The following is a 24688-nucleotide window of genomic DNA, read 5'->3' on the forward strand; positions in this document are numbered from 1 at the left end:
TGTTGTTACTGACACGGGGGGATTGTTACTGACGGTGGGCTTGGTGGGATTGTTTCTGACACTGGACTGGGTGGGATTGTTAATGACACTGGGGGGATTGTTACTGCCACTGGGGGGATTGTGACCAACGCTGGGGGGGATTGTTACTGACACTGGGGGGGATTGTTACTGATACTGGGCGGGATTGTTACTGACACTGGGGGGGGATTGTTACTGACACTGGGGGGGGTTGATACTGACACTGGGGGGGATTGTTACTGACATGGGGGGATTTGTTACTGACATGGGTGGGATTTTTACTGACACTGGGGGGGATTGTTACTGACACTGAGGGGGGATTGTTGCTGACACTGGGGGGGGATTGTTACTGACACGGGGGGATTGTTACTGATACTGGAGGGAGGATTGTTACTGACACTGGGGGTGGGGTTGTTACTGACACTGGGGGGGATTGTTACTGACACTGGGGATGATTGTTACTGACACTGGGGGGATTGTTACGGACACTGGGGGGATTGTTACTGACACTGGGTGGGATTGTTACTGACACTGGGGGATTGTTACTGAGACTGGGGGGGATTGTTACTGACACTGGGGGTTTGTTACTGACACTGGGGGTGGATTGTTACTGGCCCTGGCGGTGATTGTTACTGACAATGGGGGGGATTGTTACTGACACTGGGGGTTGTTACTGCCACGGGGGGGATTGTTACTGACAGTGGGCTTGGGGGGATTGTTTCTGAAACTGGACTAGGTGGGATTGTTATTGACACTGGGGAGATTGTTACTGACACTGGTGGGGATTGTTACTGACACTGGGGGGATTGTTACTGACACTGGGGGTGATTGTTACTGACACTGGGGGGATTGTTCCTGACACTGGGGGGATTGTTACTGACACTGTGGGGGATTGTTACTGACACTGGGGGGATTGTTACTGACACTGGGGGGAGATTGTTACTGACACTGGGGGGGGGTTGTTAATGGCACTGGGGGGATTGTTACTGACTTGGGGGGGATCGTTACTGAAACTGGGGGGGATTGTTACTGACACTGGGGGGAATTGTTATTGACACTGGGGGGGGATTGTTACTGACACTGGTGGGGATTGTTACTGACACTGGGGGGATTGTTACTCACACTGGGGTGTATTGTTACTGACACTGGGGGGATTGTTACTGACACTGGGGGGATTGTTACTGACACTGGGCGGGATTGTTACTGACACTGGGGGATTGTTACTGACACTGGGGGGGATTGTTACTGACACTGAGGGGATTGTTACTGACACTGTAGGGGAATTTTACTGACACTGGGGGGGATTGTTACTGACACTGGGGGGGATTCTTACTGACACCTAGCTGGGTGGCATTGTTACTGACGCGGGGGGATTGTTACTGACAATGGGGGGGATTGTTACTGACACTGGAGGCGATTGTTACTGACACTGGGGGGGGATTGTTATTGACTCTGGTGGTGGGATTGTTACTGACACTGGGGGTGATTATTACTGGCACTGGGGGGGATTGTTAATGACACTGGAGGCGATTGTTACTGACACTGGGCGGGGATTGTTACTGACACTGGGGGGGATTGTTACTGACACTGGTGGGGATTCTTACTGGCACTGGGGAGATTGTTACTGACACTGGGGGGGATTGTTACTGACACTGGCTGAGAATGTTATTGACACGGGGGGGATTGTTACTGACACTGGGGGGTATTGTCACTGACACTGGGGGGCATAGTTACTGTCAATGGGGGGGATTGTTACTGACACTGGGCTGGGTGGGATTGTTACTGACACTGGGGGGGAGTGTTACTGGCACGGTGGGGATTGTTACTGACACTGGGGGGGATTGTTAGTGACACTGGGGGTATTGTTACTGACACTGGGGTGATTGTTACTGACACAGGGGGGATTGTTACTGACACTGGGGGGAGATTGTTTCTGACACTGGGGGGATTGTTACTGACTCTGGTGTGGCGATCGTTACTGAAACTGGGGGGGATTGTTACTGACTCTGGTGCAGGGATTGTTACTGAAACTGGGGGAGATTGTTACAGACACTGGGGGGATTGTTACTGACTCTGGTCGGGCGATTGTTACTGACACTGGGGGGGATTGTTGCTGACACTGGGGGGTACTGTTATTGACACTGGGGGGGAATGTTACTGACAGTGGGGGGATTGTTACTGACACGGGGGGGATTGTTACTGACACTGGGGGTTTGTTACTGACACTGGGGGCGGATTGTTACTGACCCTGGCGGCGATTGTTACTGACAATGGGGGGGAATTGTTCCTGACACTGGGGGTTGTTACTGCCACGGGGGGATTGCTACTGACAGTGGGCTTGGGGGGATTGTTTCCGACACTGGACTAGGTGGGATTGTTACTGACACTGGGGGGATTGTTACTGACACTGCTGGGGATTGTTATTGACACTGGGGGGATTGTTACTGACAGTGGGGGGATTGTTACTGACACTGGGGTGATTGTTACTGACACTGGAGGGGATTGTTACTGACACTGGCGGGATTGTTACTGACACTGTGGGGATTGTTACTGACACGGGGGGGATTGTTACTGACACTGGGGGGGATTGTTAATGACACTGGGGGGATTGTTCCTGACACTGGGGGGGTTGTTACTGACTCTGGGGGGGATTGTTACTGACACTGGGGGGGGGGTTGTTACTGATACTGGGGGGGGATTGTTACTGATACAGGAGGGAGGATTGTTACTGACACTGGGTGGGATTGTTACTGACATGGGAGGAATTGTTACTAACATTGGGCTGGGGGGCTTGTTACTCACACGTGGAGGGAATTGTTACTGACACGGGGGGATCGTTACTGACACAGGGGGGATTGTTGCTGACACAGGGGTTTGTAGTTACTGACACGGGTGGCTTGTTACTGACAGTCGGCTTGAGGGGATTGTTACTGATACAGAGCTGGGTGGCATTGTAACAGAGACTGGGGGGATTGTTACTGACACTGGGGAGGATTGCTATTGACACTGGGGTGGGATTGTTACTGACACTGGGAGAAGGATTCTTACTGACATTGGGGGGATTTTTACTGACACTGGGGGGGATTGTCACTGACACTGGGGGGGAAAGTTACTGACACTGGGGGGGAAAGTTACTGACACTGGGGTGGGATTGTTACTGACACTGGGAGAAGGATTCTTACTGACACTGGGGGGATTGTTACTGACACTGGGGGGATTGTCACTGACACTGGGGGGGGGGAAGTTACTGACACTGGGGGGGATTGTTACTGACACTGGGTTGGGTGGGATTGTTACTGAATCTGGGGGGGATTGTTATTGACACTGGGGGGGATAGTTGTGACACTGGGGATATTGTTACTGACACTGGGGGGATTGTTACTGACACAGTGGAGATTGATACTGACACATGAGGGGATTGTTACTGACACTGGGGGGGATTGTTACTGACTCTGGTGGGGCGATTGTTACTGACACTGGGGGGGATTGTTACTGACTCTGGTGGTGGGATTGTTACTGAAACTGGGGGTGATTGTTACAGACACTGGGGGGGATTGTTACTGACACTGGGGGGGATTGTTACTGACACTGGTCAGGCGATTGTTACTGACACTGGGGGGGGATTGTTACTGACTCTGGTGGGGGGATTGTTACTGACACTAGGGGGAATTGTTACTGACACTGGGGGCGATTGTTACTGACACTGGGGGGGACTGATACTGACACTGGGGGGGAATGTTACTGACACGGGGGGATTGTTACTGAAACGGGGGGGGAATGTTACTGACACTGGGGGGATTGTTACTGACACTGGGGTTGTTGTTACTGACACGGGTGATTGTTACTGACAGTGGGCTTGGTGGGATTGTTTCTGACACTGGACTGGGTGTGATTGTTACTGACACCAGTGTGATTGTTACTGACACTGGGGGGGTTGTTACTGACACTGGGGGGATTGTTACTGACACTGGGTGGGATTGTTACTGACACTGGGGGGATTGTTACTGACACTGGGGGGGATTGTTGTGACACTGGGGATATTGTTACTGACACTGGGGGGATTGTTACTGACACAGTGGAGATTGATACTGACACATGAGGGGATTGTTACTGACACTGGGGGGGATTGTTACTGACTCTGGTGGGGCGATTGTTACTGACACTGGGGGGGATTGTTACTGACTCTGGTGGTGGGATTGTTACTGAAACTGGGGGTGATTGTTACAGACACTGGGGGGGATTGTTACTGACACTGGGGGGGATTGTTACTGACACTGGTCAGGCGATTGTTACTGACACTGGGGGGGGATTGTTACTGACTCTGGTGGGGGGATTGTTACTGACACTAGGGGGAATTGTTACTGACACTGGGGGCGATTGTTACTGACACTGGGGGGGACTGATACTGACACTGGGGGGGAATGTTACTGACACGGGAGGATTGTTACTGAAACGGGGGGGGAATGTTACTGACACTGGGGGGATTGTTACTGACACTGGGGGTTGTTGTTACTGACACGGGTGATTGTTACTGACAGTGGGCTTGGTGGGATTGTTTCTGACACTGGACTGGGTGTGATTGTTACTGACACCAGTGTGATTGTTACTGACACTGGGGGGGTTGTTACTGACACTGGGGGGATTGTTACTGACACTGGGTGGGATTGTTACTGACACTGGGGGGATTGTTACTGACACTGGGGGGGATTGTTACTGACACTGGGGGATTGTTACTGACTTTGGGGGCGGATTGTTACTGACCCTGGCGGCGATTGTTACTGACAATGGGGGGATTGTTACTGACACTGGGGGGGATTGTTACTGACAATGGGGGGGATTGTTACTGACACTGGGGGGATTGTTACTGACACTGGGGGCGATTTTACTGACACTGGGGGGGATTGTTACTGATACTGGGGGGGATTGTTACTGACACCTAGCTGGGTGGCATTGTTACTGACATGGGGAGGATTGTTACTGACACGGGTGATTGTTACTGACAGTGGGCTGGGGGGGATGGTTTCTGACACTGGACTAGGTGGGATTGTTACTGACACTGGGGGGATTGTTACTGACACTGGTGGGGATTGTTACTGACACTGCGGGGATTTTTACTGACACTGGGGGGGATTGTTACTGACACTGGGCGGGATTGTTACTGACACTGGGGGGATTGTTACTGACACTGGGGGGGATTGTTACTGACATTGGGGGGGATTGTTACTGACACTGGGGGGATTGTTACTGACACTGGGGGCGATTTTTACTGACACTGGGGGGGATTGTTACTGATACTGGGGGGGATTGTAACTGACACCTAGCTGGGTGGCATTGTTACTGACATGGGGGGGATTGTTACTGGCACTGGGGGGGATTGTTACTGAAACTGGAGGCGATTGTTACTGACACTGGGGGAGATTGTTACTGACGTGGGTTGATTGTTGCTGACGCTGGTGGGGATCGTTACTGATACTGGGGGCGATTGTTAATGACTCTGGTGGGGCGATTGTTACTGACACTGGGGGGGATTATTACTGACTCTGGTGGTGGGATTGTTACTGACACTGGGGGTGATTATTACTGTAAAGGGGGGGATTGCTACTGACACTGGAGGCGATTGTTACTGACACTGGGGGGGATTGTTACTAACACTGGGGGTTGTTGCTACTGACACGGGGGGATTGTTACTGACGGTGGGCTTGGTGGGATTGTTTCTGACACTGGACTGGGTGGGATTGTTACTGACACTGGGGGGATTGTTACTGACACTGGGGGGATTGTTACCGACGCTGGGGGGGATTGTTACTGACACTGGGGGGGATTGTTACTGATACTGGGTGGGATTGTTACTGACACTGGGGGGGGGTTGTTACTGACACTGGTGGGGGGTTGATACTGACACTGGGGGGGATTGTTACTGACATGGGGGGGTTTGTTACTTACATGGGGGGGATTTTTACTGACATTGGGGGGGATTGTTACTGACACTGAGGGGGGATTGTTGCTGACACTGGGGGGGATTGTTACTGACACGGGGGGATTGTTACTGATACTGGAGGGAGGATTGTTACTGACACTGGGGGGGATTGTTACTGACATGGGAGGAATTGTTACTGACATTGGGCTGGGGGGGCTTGTTACGCACACGTGGGGGGCATTGTTACTGACACTGGGGGGGATCGTTACTGACACGGGGGGATTGTTACTGACACTGGGGGTTGTTGTTACTGACATGGGTGGTATGTTACTGACAGTGGGCTTTGGGGGGATTGTTACTGACACTGAGCTGGGTGGCTTTGTTACTGACACTGGGGGGGGATTGTTACTGACCCTGGGGGGGATTGTTACTGACACTGGTGGGGGGATTGTTAATGACACTGGGGTGGATTCTTACTGACACTGGGGGGATTGTTCCTGACACTGCGGGGGATTGTTACTGACACTGGGCTGGGTGGGATTGTTACTGACACTGGGCTGGGTGGGATTGTTACTGACACTGGGGGGGATTGTTACTGACACTGGGGGGGATTGTTACTGACACAGGGGGGGATTGTTACTGACACTGGGGTTTGTTGTTACTGACACGGGTGGATTGTTACTGACAGTCTGCTTGGGGGGATTGTTACTGACACTGGGGGTGGATTCTTACTGACACTGGGTGAGATTGTTACTGACACGGGGCGGATTGTTACTGACACTGGGGGAGATTGTCACTGACACTGGGGGGCGATAGTTACTGAGACTGGGGGACATTGTTACTGACACTGGGGTGGGTCGGATTGTTACTGACACTGGGGGGGGAGTCTTACTGACACGGTGGAGATTGTTACTGACACTGGGGGGGATTGTTAGTGACACTGGGGGGATTGTTACAGACATAGGGTGGATTGTTACTGACACAGGGGGGATTGTTACTGACACATGGGGGATTGTTACTGACACTGGGGGGATTGTTACTGACACGGGGGGGGATTGTTACTGACACTGGGGGTGATTTTTATTGACACTGGTGGGGACTCTTACTGACCCGGGGGGGTTGCAACTGACACTGGGGGGGCTTGTTACTGACACTGGTGGCGGGGATTGTTACTGACACTGGGGGGATTGTTCCTGAAACTGGGTGGATTGTTACTGACATGGGGGGGATTGTTACTGACACTGGGGGGGATTGTTACTGACACTGGGGGGATTGTTACTGACACTTGGGGGGATTGTTACTGACACTGGGGGGATTGTTACTGACGCTGGGGGTATTGTTACTGACACGGGGGGATTGTTACTGACACTGGGGGTATTGTTACTGCCACGGGGTGGGGATTGTTACTGACACTGGGGGGGATTGTTACTGACACGGGGGGATTGTTACTGACACGGGGGGATTGTTACGGACACTGGGGTGGATTGTTACTGACACTGGGGGGATTGTTAATGACACGGGCGGGATTTTTACTGACACTGGGGGGGATTGTTACTGACACTGGGAGGGACTCTTACTGACACTGGGGAGATTGTTACTGGCACTGGGGGGGGATTGTTACTGACACGGGGTGAGATTGTTACTGACCCGGGGGGGATTGTTACTGACACTGGGGGGATTGTTACTGACACTGGGGGTATTGTTACCGATGCTGGGGGGGATTGTTACTGACACTGGGGGGGATTGTTACTGACACTGGGCGGGATTGTTACTGACACTGGGGGGGGATTGTTACTGACACTGGTGGGGGGTTGATACTGACACGGGGGGATTGTTACTGACATGGGGGGGTTTGTTACTGACATGGGGGAATTTTTACTGACACTGGGGGGGATTGTTACTGACACTGAGGGGGGATTGTTGCTGACACTGGGGGGGGATTGTTACTGACACGGGGGATTGTTACTGATACTGGAGGGAGGATTGTTACTGACACTGGGGGGGATAGATACTGACATGGGAGGAATTGTTACTAACATTCGGCTGGGGGTGCTTGTTACTCACACGTGGGGGGAATTGTTACTGACACGGGGGGACCGTTACTGACATTGGGTGGATTGTTACTGACATTGGGGTTTGTTGTTACTGACACGGGTGGATTGTTACTGACAGTCGGCTTGGGGGGATTGTTATTGACACTGACCTGGGTGGCATTGTTACTGACACTGGGGGGGAATGTTACTGACACTGGGGGGGATTGTTACTGACACTGGGGGGATTGTTACTGACACTAGGGGGGATTGTTACTGACATTGTGGGGATTGTTACTGACACTGGGGGGGATTGTTACTGACACTGGGGGGGATTGTTACTGACACTGGGCGGGATTGTTACTGACACTCGGGGGATTGTTACTGATACTGGGGGGATTGTTACTGACACTGGGGGGGATTGTTACTGTCACTGGGGGGATTGTTACTGACACTGGGGGTGGATTGTTACTGGACCTGGCGGCGATTGTTACTGGCAATGGAGGTATTGTTACTGACACTGGGGGTTGTTACTGCCACGGGGGGATTGTTCCTGACAGTGGGCTTGGGGGGATTGTTTCTGAAACTGGACTAGGTGGGATTGTTACTGACACTGGGGGGATTGTTACTGACACTGGTGGGAATTGTTACTGACACTGGGGGGATTGTTACTGACACTGGGGGGGATTGTTACTGACACTGGGGGGCTTGTTACTGGCACTGGGGGGATTGTTACTGACACTGGGGGGCATTGTTACTGACACTGGGGGGATTGTTACTGACACTGGGGGGAGATTGTTACTGACACTGTGGGGGTTGTTAATGGCACTGGGGGGATTGTTACTGACACTGGGGGTGATCGTTACTGACACGGGGGGATTGTAACTGACACTGGGGGGGATTGTTACTGACACTGGGGGGGGTTGTTACTGATACAGGAGGGAGGATTGTTACTGACACTGGGGGGGATCGTTACTGACATGGGAGGAATTGTTACTAACATTGGGCTGGGGGGGCTTGTTACTCACACGTGGGGGGAATTGTTACTGACACGGGGGGATCGTTACTGACATTGGGGGGATTGTTACTGACACTGGGGTTTGTTGTTACTGACACGGGTGGATTGTTACTGACAGTCGGCTTGGGGGGGATGGTTTCTGACTCTGGATTAGGTGGGATTGTTACTGACACTGGGGGGATTGTTACTGACACTGGTGGGGATTGTTACTGACACTGGGGGGATTGTTACTGATACTGGCGGGGATTGTTACTGACACTGTGGGGATTGTTACTGACACTGGGGGGGATTGTTACTGACACTGGGCGGGATTGTTACTGACACTGGGGGGGATTGTTACTGACACTGGGGGGATTGTTACTGACACTGGGGGCGATTTTTACTGACACTGGGGGGGATTGTTACTGATAGTCGGCTTGGGGGGGATGGTTTCTGACTCTGGATTAGGTGGGATTGTTACTGACACTGGGGGGATTGTTACTGACACTGGAGGGGATTGTTACTGACACTGTGGGGATTGTTACTGACACTGGGGGGATTGTTACTGACACTGGGGGGGATTGTTACTGACACTGGGGGGGATTGTTACTGACACTGGGGGGATTGTTACTGACACTGGGGGCGATTTTTACTGACACTGGGGGGGATTGTTACTGATACTGGGGGGGATTGTTACTGACACCTAGCTGGGTGGCATTGTTACTGACATGGGGGGGATTGTTACTGACACTGGGGGGGATTGTTACTGACACTGGAGGCGATTGTTACTGACACTGGGGGAGATTGTTACTGACGTGGGTTGATTGTTGCTGACGCTGGTGGGGATCGTTACTGATACTGGGGGCGATTGTTACTGACTCTGGTGGGGCGATTGTTACTGACACTGGGGGGGATTGTTACTGACTCTGGTGGTGGGATTGTTACTGACACTGGGGGTGATTATTACTGAAAAGGGGGGGATTGCTACTGACACTGGAGGCGATTGTTACTGACACTGGTGGGGATTGTTACTAACACTGGGGGTTGTTGTTACTGACACGGGGGGATTGTTACTGACGGTGGGCTTGGTGGGATTGTTTCTGACACTGGACTGGGTGGGATTGTTACTGACACTGGGGGGATTGTTACTGACACTGGGGGGATTGTTACCGACGCTGGGGGGGATTGTTACTGACACTGGGGGGGATTGTTACTGACACTGGGTGGGATTGTTACTGACACTGGGGGGGGATGTTACTGACACTGGTGGGGGGTTGATACTGCCACTGTGGGGGATTGTTACTGACATGGGGGGGTTTGTTACTGACATGGGGGGAATTTTACTGACATTGGGGGGGATTGCTACTGACACTGAGGGGGGTTGTTGCTGACACTGGGGGGGATTGTTACTGACACGGGGGGATTGTTACTGATACTGGAGGGAGGATTGTTACTGACACTGGGGGGGATTGTTACTGACATGGGAGGAATTGTTACTGACATTGGGCTGGGGGGGCTTGTTACGCACACGTGGAGGGAATTGTTACTGACACTGGGGGGATCGTTACTGACACGGGGGGATTGTTACTGACACTGGGTGTTGTTGTTACTGACATGGGTGGTATGTTACTGACAGTGGGCTTTGGGGGGATTGTTACTGACACTGAGCTGCGTGGCTTTGTTACTGACACTGGGGGGGGGATTGTTACTGACCCTGGGGGGGATTGTTACTGACACTGGGGGGGGGATTGTTAATGACACTGTGGTGGATTCTTACTGACACTGGAGGGATTGTTCCTGACACTGTGGGGGATTGTTACTGACACTGGGCTGGGTGGGATTGCTCCTGACACTGGGCTGGGTGGGATTGTTACTGACACTGGGGTGGATTGTTACTGACACTGGGGGGGATTGTTACTGACACAGGGGGGGATTGTTACTGACACTGGGGTTTGTTGTTACTGACACGGGTGGATTGTTACTGACAGTCGGCTTGGGGGGATTGTTACTGACACTGGGGGTGGATTCTTACTGACACTGGGTGAGATTGTTACTGACACGGTGGGGATTGTTTCTGACACTGGGGGAGATTGTCACTGACACTGGGGGGGGATAGTTACTGAGACTGGGGGGCATTGTTACTGACACTGGGGTGGGTCGGATTGTTACTGACACTGGGGGGGGAGTCTTACTGACACGGTGGAGTTTGTTACTGACACTGGGGGGATTGTTACAGACACAGGGTGGATTGTTACTGACACAGGGGGGATTGTTACTGACACATGGGGGGATTGTTATTGACACTGGGGGGATTGTTACTGACACGGGGGGTATTGTTACTGACACTGGGGGAGATTTTTATTGACACTGGTGGGGACTCTTACTGACACGGGGGGGTTGCTACTGACACTGGGGGGGCTTGTTACTGAAACTGGTGGCGGGGATTGTTACTGACACTGGGGGGATTGTTCCTGAAACTGGGTGGATTGTTACTGACATGGGGGAGATTGTTATTGACACTGGGGGGGATTGTTACTGACACTGGGGGGGATTGTTACTGACACTTGGGGGGATTGTTACTGACACTGGGGGGATTGTTACTGACGCTGGGGGTATTGTTACTGACACGGGGGGATTGTTACAGACACTGGGGGTATTGTTACTGCCACGGGGTGGGGATTGTTACTGACACTGGGGGGGATTGTTACTGACACGGGGGGATTGTTACTGACACGGGGGGATTGTTACTGACACTGGGGTGGATTGTTACTGACACTGGGGGGATTGTTAATGACACGGGCGGGATTGTTACTGACACTGGGGGGGATTGTTACTGACACTGGGAGGGACTCTTACTGACACTGGGGAGATTGTTACTGGCACTGGGGGGGATTGTTACGGACACGGGGTGAGATTGTTACTGGCACGGGGGGGATTGTTACTGACACTGGGGGGATTGTTACTGACACTGGGGGGAATGTTACCGATGCTGGGGGGGATTGTTACTGACACTGGGCGGGATTGTTACTGACACTGGGCGGGATTGTTACTGACACTGGGGGGGGATTGTTACTGACACTGGTGGGGGGTTGATACTGACACGGGGGGTTTGTTACTGACATGGGGGGGTTTATTACTGACATGGGGGGATTTTTACTGACAGTGGGGGGGATTGTTACTGACACTGAGGGGGATAGTTACTGACATGGGAGGAATTGTTACTAACATTCGGCTGGGCGGGCTTGTTACTCACACGTGGGGGGAATTGTTACTGACACGGGGGGATCGTTACTGACATTGGGGGGATTGTTCCTGACATTGGGGTTTGTTGTTACTGACACGGGTGGATTGTTACTGACAGTCGGCTTGGGGGGATATTTATTGACACCGCGCTGGGTGGCATTGTTACTGACACTGGGGGGGATTGTTACTGACACTGGGGGGGATTGTTACTGACACTGGGGGGATTGTTACTGACACTAGGGGTGATTGTTACTGACAATGTGGGGATTGTTACTGACACTGGGCGGGATTGTTACTGACACTGGGCGGGATTGTTACTGACACTGGGGGGGATTGTTACTGACACTGGGGGGATTGTTACTGACACTGGGGGTTTGTTACTGACACTGTGGGTGGATTGTTACTGGCCCTGGCGGCGATTGTTACTGACAATGGGGGGGATTGTTACTGACACTGGGGGTTGTTACTGCCACGGGGGGATTATTCCTGACAGTGGGCTTGGGGGGATTGTTTCTGAAACTGGACTAGGTGGGATTGTTACTGACACTGGGGGGATTGTTACTGACACTGGTGGGAATTGTTACTGACACTGGGGGGCATTGTTACTGACACTGGGGGGATTGTTACTGACACTGGGGGGGATCGTTACTGACACGGGGGGATTGTAACTGACACTGGGGGGGATTGTTACTGACACTGGGGGGGGGTTGTTACTGATACAGGAGGGAGGATTGTTACTGACACTGGGGGGGATCGTTACTGACATGGGAGGAATTGTTACTAACATTGGGCTGGGGGGGCTTGTTACTCACACGTGGGGGGAATTGTTACTGACACGGGGGGATCATTACTGACATTGGGGGGATTGTTACTGACACTGGGGTTTGTTGTTACTGACACGGGTGGATTGTTACTGACAGTCGGCTTGGGGGGTTGTTATTGACACCGAGCTGTGTGGCATTGTTATTGACACTGGGGGGGATTGTTACTGACACTGGGGGGGATTGTTACTGACATTGGTGGGATTGTTACTGACACTGGGGGGGATTGTTACTGACACTGTGGGGATTGTTACTGACACTGGGGGGGATTGTTACTGACACTGGGCGGGATTGTTACTGACACTGGGGGGATTGTTACAGACACTGGGGGGGATTGTTACTGACACTGGGGGGATTGTTCCTGACACTGGGGGGATTGTTACTGACACTGGGGGGGATTTTTACTAACACTGCGGGGGATTGTTACTGACACTGGGGGGGATAGTTACTGACACCTAGCTGGGTGGCATTGTTACTGACATGGGGGATTGTTACTGACACTGGGGGGGATTGTTACTGACGTGGATTGATTGTTACTGACACTGGTGGGGATCGTTAATGATAATTGGGGCGATTGTTACTGCCTCTGGTGGGGCGATTGTTACTGACACTGGGGGTGATTATTACTGACACTGGGAGGGATTGCTACTGACACTGGAGGCGATTGTTACTGACACTGGGGGGGATTGTTACTGACACTGTGGGTTGATTGTTACTGACACGGGGGATTGTTACTGACGGTGGGCTTGGTGGGATTGTTTCTGACACTGGACTGGGTGGGATTGTTACTGACACTGGGGGGATTGTTACTGACACTGGGGGGATTGTGACCGACGCTGGGGGGGATTGTTACTGACACGGGGGGGGATTGTTACTGACACTGGGCGGGATTGTTACTGACACTGGGGGGGATTGTTACTGACACTGGGGGGATTGTTACTGACACTGGGGGCGATTTTTACTGACACTGGGGGGAATTGTTACTGATACTGGGGGGGATTGTTACTGACACCTAGCTGGGTGGCATTGTTACTGACATGGGGGAATTGTTACTGACACTGGGGGGGTTTGTTACTGACACTGGAGGCGATTGTTACTGACACTGGGGGAGATTGTTACTGACGTGGGTTGATTGTTGCTGACACTGGGGGGGATTGTTACTGACTCTGGTGGTGGGATTGTTACTGACACTGGGGGTGATTATTACTGAAAAGGGGGGATTGCTACTGACACTGGAGGCGATTGTTACTGACACTGGGGGGGATTGTTACTGACACTGGGGTTGTTGTTACTGACACGGGGCGATTGTTACTGACGGTGGGCTTGGTGGGATTGTTTCTGACACTGGACTGGGTGGGATTGTTACTGACACTGGGGGGATTGTTACTGACACTGGGGGGATTGTTACCGACGCTGGGGGGGATTGTTACTGACATTGGGGGGGATTGTTACTGACACTGGGTGGGATTGTTACTGACACTGGGGGGGAGTTGTTACTGACACTGGTGGGGCGTTGATACTGCCACTGGGGGGGATTGTTACTGACATGGTGGTGTTTGTTACTGACATGGGGAGGATTTTTACTGACATTGGGGGGGATTGTTACTGACACTGAGGGGGGATTGTTGCTGACACTGGGGGGGATTGTTACTGACACGGGGGGATTGTTACTGATACTGGAGGGAGGATTGTTACTGCCACTGGGGGGGATTGTTACTGACATGGGAGGAATTGTTACTGACATTGGGCTGGGGGGGCTTGTTACGCACACGTGGGGGGAAATGTTACTGTCACTGGGGGGGATCGTTACTGACATGGGGGGATTGTTACTGACACTGGGGGTTGTTGTTACTGACATGGGTGGATTGTTATTGACAGTGGGCTTTGGGGGGATTGTTACTGACACTGAGCTGGGTGGCTTTGTTACTGACACTGGGGGGGGATTGTTACTGACCCTGGGGGGGATTGTTACTGACACTGGGGGGGGATTGTTACTGACACTGGGGTGGATTCTTACTGACACTTGGGGGGATTGTTCCTGACACTGCGGGGGATTGTTACTGACACTGGGTTGGGTGGGATTGTTACTGACACTGGGCTGGGTGGGATTGTTACTGACACTGGGGGGGATTGTTACTGACACTGGGGGGGATTGTTACTGACACAGGGGGGGATTGTTACTGACACTGGGGTTTGTTGTTACTGACACGGGTGGATTGTTACTGACAGTCGGCTTGGGGGGATAGTTACTGACACTGGGGTGGATTCTTACTGACAATGGGGGGATTGTTACTGACACTGGGGGAGGATTGTTACTGACACTGGGTGAGATTGTTACTGACACGGGGGGGATTGTTACTGACACTGGGGGAGATTGTCACTGACCCTGGGGGGGTATAGTTACTGACACTGGGGCGATTGTTACTGACACTGGGCTGGGTCGGATTGTTACTGACACAGGGGGGGAGTGTTACTGACACGGTGGGGATTGTTACTGACACTGGGGGGGATTGTTAGTGACACTGGGGGGATTGTTACTGACACAGGGGGGATTGTTACTGACACAGGGGGGATTGTTACTGACACATGGGGAGATTGTTCCTGACACTGGGGGGATTGTTACTGACACTGGGGGGGATTGTTACTGACACTGGGGTTGATTTTTATTGACACTGGTGGGGACTCTTACTGACACGGGGGGGTTGCTACTAACACTGGGGGGGATTGTTACTGACACTGGTGGCGGGGATTGTTACTGACACTGGGGGGATTGTTCCTGAAACTGGGCAGATTGTTACTGACATGGGGGGGATTGTTACTGAAACTGGGGGGGATTGTTACTGACACTGGGGGGCATTGTTACTGACACTGGGGGGGATTCTTACTGACACTGGGGGGGATTGTTACTGACGCTGGGGGTATTGTTACTGACACGGGGGGATTGTTACTGACACTGGGGGTATTGTTACTGCCACGGGGTGGGGATTGTTACTGACACTGAGGGGGATTGTTACTGACACGGGGGGATTGTTACTGACACGGGGGGATTGTTACTGACACTGGGGTGGATTGTTACTGACACTGGGGGGATTGTTAATGACATGGGCGGGATTGTTACTGACACTGGGGGGGGATTGTTACTGACACTGGGAGGGATTGTTACAGACTCTGGGGGGGATTGTTACTGACACTGTGTGAGATTGTTACTGACACGAGGGGGATTGTTACTGACACTGAGGGAGGTTGTCACTGACACTGGGGGGCATAGTTACTGTCACTGGGGGGGGATTGTTACTGACACTGGGCTGGGTGGGATTGTTACTGACACTGGGGGGGAGTGTTACTGGCACGGTGGGGATTGTTACTGACACTGGGGGGGATTGTTAGTGACACTGGGGGGATTGTTCCTGACACATGGGGGGATTGTTACTGACACTGGGGGGATTGTTACTGACACTGGGGGGAGATTGTTACTGACACTGGGGGGGATTGTTACTGACTCTGGTGGGGCGATTGTTACTGACACTGAGGGAGATTGTTACTGACTCTGGTGCAGGGATTGTTACTGAAACTGGGGGAGATTGTTACAGACACTGGGGGGGATTGTTACTGACACTGGGGGGGATTGTTACTGACTCTGGTCGGGCGATTGTTACTGACACTGGCGGGGGGGGATTGTTACTGACTCTGGTGGGGGGATTGTTACTGACACTAGGGGGGATTGTTACTGACACTGGGGGGGATTGTGACTGAAACTGGGGGGATTGTAACTGAAACTGGGGGGGATTGCTACTGACACTGGGGGAATTGTTACTGACACTGGGGGTTTGTTACTGACACTGGGGGCGGATTGTTACTGGCCCTGGCGGCGATTGTTACTGACACTGGGTGAGGTTGTTACTGACACGGGGGTGATTGTTACTGACACTGAGGGGGATTCTCACTGACACTGGGGGGCATAGTTACTGTCACTGGGGGGGGATTGTTACTGACACTGGGCTGGGTGGGATTGTTACTTACACTGGGGGGGGGAGTGTTACTGGCACGGTGGGGATTGTTACTGAAACTGGGGGGGATTGTTAGTGACACTGGGGGGATTGTTACTGAAACTGGGGGAGATTGTTACAGACACTGGGGTGGATTGTTACTGACACTGGGGGGATTGTTACTGACACTGGGGGGAGATTGTTACTGACACTGGGGGCGGCTGTTAATGGCACTGGGGGGATTGTTACTGACACTGGGGGGGATCGTTACTGACACTGGGGGGGATTGTTACAGACACTGGGGGGGATTGTTACTGGCACTGGGGGGGGGGATTGTTACTGATACAGGAGGGAGGATTGTTACTGACACTGGGGGGGATTGTTACTGACTCTGGTGGGGCGATTGTTACTGACTCTGGTGCAGGGATTGTTACTGAAACTGGGGGAGATTGTTACAGACACTGGGGTGGATTGTTACTGACACTGGGGGGATTGTTACTGACACTGGGGGGAGATTGTTACTGACACTGGGGGCGGCTGTTAATGGCACTGGGGGGATTGTTACTGACACTGGGGGGGATCGTTGCTGACACTGGGGGGGATTGTTACAGACACTGGGGGGGATTGTTACTGGCACTGGGGGGGGGATTGTTACTGATACAGGAGGGAGGATTGTTACTGACACTGGGGGGGATAGTTACTGACATGGGAGGAATTGTTACTAACATTGGGCTGGGTGGGCCTGTTACTCACACGTGGGGGGAATTGTTACTGACACGGGGGGATCATTCCTGACATTGGGGGGATTGTTACTGATACTGGGGTTTGTTGTTACTGACACGGGTGGATTGTTACAGATAGTCGGCATGGGGGGATTGTTATTGACACCGAGCTGGGTGGCATTGTTACTGACACTGGGGGGGATTGTTACTGACACTGGGGGGGGTTGATACTGACACTGGGGGGGATTGTTACTGACATGGGGGGGTTTGTTACTGACATAGGGGGGAATTCTACTGACACTGGGGGTGATTGTTACTGACACTGAGGGGGGATTGTTGCTGACACTGGGTGGGGGGATTGTTACTGACACGGGGGGATTGTTACTGACACTGGAGGGATGATTGTTACTGACACTGGGGGGGATTGCTACTGACATGGGAGGAATTGTGACTGAGATATGGCTGATGGGCCTTGTTGCACGTGGGGGAATTGTTACTGACACTGGGGGGGATCGTTACTGACACGGGGGGATTGTTACTGACACTGGGGGTTGTTGTTACTGACATGGGTGGATTGTTACTGAGAGTGGGCTTTGGGGGGATTGTTACTGACACTGGGGGCGGGATTGTTACTGACACTGGGGTGGATTCTTACTGACAATGGGGGGATTGTTACTGACACTGGGGGAGGGTTGTTACTGACACTGGGTGAGATTGTTACTGACACGGGGGGGATTGTTACTGACACTGGGGGTGATTGTCACTGACACTGGGGGGGATAGTTACTGACACTGGGGCGATTGTTACTGACACTGGGCTGGGTCGGATTGTTACTGACACTGGGGGGGAGTGTTACTGACACGGTGGGGATTGTTACTGACACTGGGGGTATTGCTACTGCCACGGGGTGGGAATTGTTACTGACACTGGGGGGGATTGTTGCTGACACTGGGGGGAGATTGTTACTGACACTGGGGGGGGTTGTTAATGGCACTGGGGGGATTGTTACTGACACTGAGGGGGATCGTTACTGACACGGGGGGGATTGTTACTGACACTGGGGGGGATTGTTACTGACACTGGGGGGGGTTTGTTACTGATACAGGAGGGAGGATTGTTAATGACACTGGGGGGGATAGTTACTGCCATGGGAGGAATTGTTACTAACATTGGGCTGGGGGGGCTTGTTACTCACACGTGGGGGGAATTGTTACTGACATGGGGGATCGTTACTGACATTGGGGGGATTGTTACTGACACTGGGGTTTGTTGTTACTGACACGGGTGGATTGTTACTGACAGTCGGCATGGGGGGATTGTTATTGACACCGAGCTGGGTGGCATTGTTACTGACACTGGGGGGGATTGTTACTGACACTGGGGGGATTGTGACCGACGCTGGGGGGGACTGTTACGAACACTGGGGGGGATTGTTACTGACACTGGGCGGGATTGTTACTGACACTGAGGGGGGATTGTTACTGACACTGGGGGGATTGATACTGACACTGGGGGGGATTGTTACTGACATGGGGGCGTTTGTTACTGACATGGGGGGGATTTTTACTGACACTGGGGGGGATTGTTACTGACACTGAGGGGGGATTGTTGCTGACACTGAGGGGGGGTTTGTTACTGACACGGGGGGATTGTTACTGATACTGGAGGGAGGATTGTTACTGACACAGGGGGATTGTTACTGACATGGAAGGAATTGTGACTGAGATTTGGCTGATGGGGCTTGTTACACGTGGGGGGAATTGTTACTGACACTGGGGGGGATCGTTACTGACACGGGGGGATTGTTACTGACACTGGGCGTTGTTGTTACTGACATGGGTGGATTGTTACTGACAGTGGGCTTTGGGGGGATTGTTACTGACACTGGGGGGGATTGTTACTGACACTGCGGTGGATTCTTACTGACAATGGGGGGATTGTTACTGACACTGGGGGAGGATTGTTACTGACACTGGGTGAGATTGTTACTGACACGGGGGGGATTGTTACTGACACTGGGGGAGATTGTCACTGACACTGGGGGGGGATAGTTACTGACACTGGGGGGATTGTTACTGACACTGGGCTGGGTCGGATTGTTACTGACACTGGGGGGAGTGTTAGTGACACGGTGGGGATTGTTACTGACACTGGGGGGGTTTGTTAGTGACACTGGGGGGCATAGTTACTGTCACTGGGGGGTGATTGTTACTGACACTGGGCTGGGTGGGATTGTTACTGACACTGGGGGGGATTGTTACTGACACGGGGGTGATTTTTATTGACACTGGTGGGGACTCTTACTGACACGGGGGGGTTGCTACTGACACTGGGGGGGATTGTTCCTGAAACTGGGCGTATTGTTACTGACATGGGGGGATTGTTACTGACACTGGGGGGGGATTGTTACTGACACTGGGGGGGATTGTTACTGACACTTGGGAGGATTGTTACTGACACTGTGGGGGATTGTTACTGACGCTGGGGGTATTGTTACTGATACGGGGGATTGTTACTGATACTGGGGGTATTGTTACTGCCACGGGGTGGGGATTGTTACTGACACTGGGGGGGATTGTTACTGACATGGGGGGGATTGTTACTGACACGGAGGGATTGTTACTGACACTGGGGTGGATTGTTACTGACACTGGGGGGGATTGTTAATGACACTGGGGGGGATTGTTACTGACACAGGTGGGGACTCTTACTGACACTGGGGAGATTGTTACTGGCACTGGGGGGATTATTACTGACACTGGATGAGATTGTTACTGACACGGGGGGGATTGTTACTGACACTGGGGGGGATTGTCACTGACACTGGGGGGCATAGTTACTGTCAATGGGGGGGGATTGTTACTGACACTGGGCTGGGTGGGATTGTTACTGACACTGGGGGGGAGTGTTACTGGCACGGGGGGGATTGTTACTGACACTGGGGGGATTGTTACTGACACAGGGGGGATTGTTACTGACACTGGGGGAGTTTGTTACTGACACTGGGGGGGATTGTTACTGACTCTGGTGCAGGGATTGTTACTGAAACTGGGGGAGATTGTTACTGACACTGGGGGGATTGTTACTGACTCTGGTCAGGCGATTGTTACTGACACTTAGGGGGGGATTGTTACTGACTCTGGTGGGGGGATTGTTACTGACACTAGGGGGGATTGTTACTGACACTGGGGGGGAATGTTACTGACACTGGGGGGATTGTTACTGAAACTGGGGGGATTGTAACTGAAACTGGGGGGGATTGCTACTGACACTGGGGGGGATTGTTACTGACACTGGGGGTTGTTACTGACACGGCGGATTGTTACTGACAGTGGGATTGGGGGGATTGTTTCTGACACTGGACTGGGTGGGATTGTTACTGACACTGGGGGTGGGGTTGTTACTGACACTGGGGGGGATTGTTACTGACACTGGGGATGATTGTTACTGACACTGGGGGGATTGTTACAGACACTGGGGGGATTGTTACTGACACTGGGTGGGATTGTTACTGACACTGGGGGGATTGTTACTGACACTGGGGGGGATTGTTAATGACACTGGGGGTTTGTTACTGACACTGGGGGTGGATTGTTACTGGCCCTGGTGGCGATTATTACTGACAATGGGGGGGATTGTTACTGACACTGGGGGGGATTGTTACTGACACTGGGCTGGGTGGGATTGTTACTGACACTGGGGGGGAGTGTTACTGGCACGGGGGGGATTGTTACTGACACTGGGGGGATTGTTACTGACACAGGGGGGATTGTTACTGACACTGGGGGAGTTTGTTACTGACACTGGGGGGGATTGTTACTGACTCTGGTGCAGGGATTGTTACTGAAACTGGGGGAGATTGTTACTGACACTGGGGGGATTGTTACTGACTCTGGTCAGGCGATTGTTACTGACACTTAGGGGGGGATTGTTACTGACTCTGGTGGGGGGATTGTTACTGACACTAGGGGGGATTGTTACTGACACTGGGGGGGAATGTTACTGACACTGGGGGGATTGTTACTGAAACTGGGGGGATTGTAACTGAAACTGGGGGGGATTGCTACTGACACTGGGGGGGATTGTTACTGACACTGGGGGTTGTTACTGACACGGCGGATTGTTACTGACAGTGGGATTGGGGGGATTGTTTCTGACACTGGACTGGGTGGGATTGTTACTGACACTGGGGGTGGGGTTGTTACTGACACTGGGGGGGATTGTTACTGACACTGGGGATGATTGTTACTGACACTGGGGGGATTGTTACAGACACTGGGGGGATTGTTACTGACACTGGGTGGGATTGTTACTGACACTGGGGGGATTGTTACTGACACTGGGGGGGATTGTTACTGACAATGGGGGTGGGGTTGTTACTGACACTGGGGGGGATTGTTACTGACACTGGGGATGATTGTTACTGACACTGGGGGGATTGTTACAGACACTGGGGGGATTGTTACTGACACTGGGTGGGTTTGTTACTGACACTGGGGGTGGATTGTTACTGGCCCTGGTGGCGATTATTACTGACAATGGGGGGGATTGTTACTGACACTGGGGGGGATTGTTACTGACACTGGGCGGTATTGTTACTGACACTGGGGGGGGATTGTTACTGACACTGGGGGGGTTGATACTGACACTGGGGGGGATTGTTACTGACACTGGGTTGGGTGGGATTGTTACTGAAACTGGGGGGGATTGTTATTGACACTGGGGGGATTGTTACTGACACAGGGGGGATTGTTACTGACACTGGGGGGAGATTGTTACTGACACTGGGGGGGATTGTTACTGACTCTGGTGCAGGGATTGTTACTGAAACTGGGGGAGATTGTTACAGACACTGGGGGGGATTGTTACTGACACTGGGGGGATTGTTACTGACTCTGGTCAGGCGATTGTTACTGACACTTAGGGGGGGATTGTTACTGACTCTGGTGGGGGGATTGTTACTGACACTAGGGGGGATTGTTACTGACACTGGGGGGGACTGTTACTGACACTGGGGGGGATTGTTACTGAAACTGGGGGGATTGTAACTGAAACTGGGGGGGATTGCTACTGACACTGGGGGGGATTGTTACTGACACTGGGGGTTGTTGTTACTGACACGGCGGATTGTTACTGACAGTGGGATTGGGGGGATTGTTTCTGACACTGGACTGGGTGGGATTGTTACTGACACTAGGGGGATTGTTACTGACACTGGGGATGATTGTTACTGACACTGGGGGGGTTGTTACAGACACTGGGGGGATTGTTACTGACACTGGGTGGGATTGTTACTGACACTGGGGGGATTGTTACTGACACTGGGGGGGATTGTTACTGACACTGGGGGTTTGTTACTGACACTGGGGGTGGATTGTTACTGGCCCTGGTGGCGATTATTACTGACAATGGGGGGGATTGTTACTGACACTGGGGGGGATTGTTACTGACACTGGGCGGGATTGTTACTGACACTGGGGGGGGATTGTTACTGACACTGGGGGGGTTGATACTGACACTGGGGGGATTGTTACTGACATGGGGGGTTTGTTACTGATATGGGGGGATTTTTACTGACACTGGGGGGGATTGTTACTGACACTGAGGGGGGATTGTTGCTGACACGGGGGGGGATTGTTACTGACACGGGGGGATTGTTACTGATACTGGAGGGAGGATTGTTACTGACACTGGGAGGGATTGTTACTGACATGGGAGGAATTGTGACTGAGATTTGGCTGATGGGGCTTTTTACCCGTGGGGGGAATTGTTACTGACACTGGGGGTGATCGTTACTGACACGGGGGGATTGTTACTGACACTGGGGGTTGTTGTAATTGACATAGGTGGATTGTTACTGAGAGTGGGCTTTGGGGGGATTGTTACTGACACTGGGGTGGATTCTTACTGACAATGGGGGGATTGTTACTGACACTGGGGGAGGATTGTTACTGACACGGGGGGGATTGTTACTGACACTGGGGGAGATTGTCACTGACACTGGGGGTGGATAGTTACTGACACTGGGGGGATTGTTACTGACACTGGGCTGGGTCGGATTGTTACTGACACTGGGGGCAGTATTACTGACACGGTGGGGATTGTTACAGACACTGGGGGGGATTGTTCGTGACACTGGGGGGATTGTTACTGACACAGGGGGGATTGTTACTGACACGGGGGGATTGTTACTGACACAGTGGGGATTGATACTGACACATGAGGGGACTGTTACTGACACTGGGGGGGATTGTTACAGACACTGGGGGGGATTGTTACTGACTCTGGTTGGGCGATTGTTACTGACACTGGGGGGGATTGTTACTGACTCTGGTGGGGGATTGTTACTGACACTGGGGGGAATTGTTACTGACACTGGGGGGGATTGTTACTGACACTGGAGGCGATTGTTACTGACACTGGGGGGGCTGTTACTGACACTGGGTGGGATTGTTACTGACACTGGGGGGGATTGCTACTGAAACTGGGGGGGATTGTTACTGACACTGGGGGGGATTGTTACTGACACAGGGGGGATTGTTACTGACACTGGGGGTTGTTGTTACTGACCCTGGCGGCGATTGTTACTGACTATGGGGGGGGATTGTTACTGAAACTGGGGTTTGTTACTGACACGGGGGGATTGTTACTGACAGTGGGCTTGGGGGGATTGTTTCTGACACTGGACTAGGTGGGATTGTTACTGACACTGGGGGGATTGTTACTGACACTGGTGGGGATTGTTATTGACACTGGGGGGATTGTTACTGACACGGGGGGGATTGTTACTGACACTGGGGGGGAGTGTTACTGACACTGGGGGGGATTGTTACTGACACTGAGGGGATTGTTACTGACACTGGGGCGGATTTTTACTGACATTGGGGGGGATTGTTACTGACACTGGGGGGGATTGTTACTGACACTGGGGGGGATTGTTACTGACACAGGGTG

This window comes from Somniosus microcephalus, chromosome 9 (genome assembly GCF_052327205.1).
Source record: "Somniosus microcephalus isolate GS21.2 chromosome 9, FLI_Smic_1.0, whole genome shotgun sequence".
Classification (NCBI taxonomy): domain Eukaryota; kingdom Metazoa; phylum Chordata; class Chondrichthyes; order Squaliformes; family Somniosidae; genus Somniosus; species Somniosus microcephalus.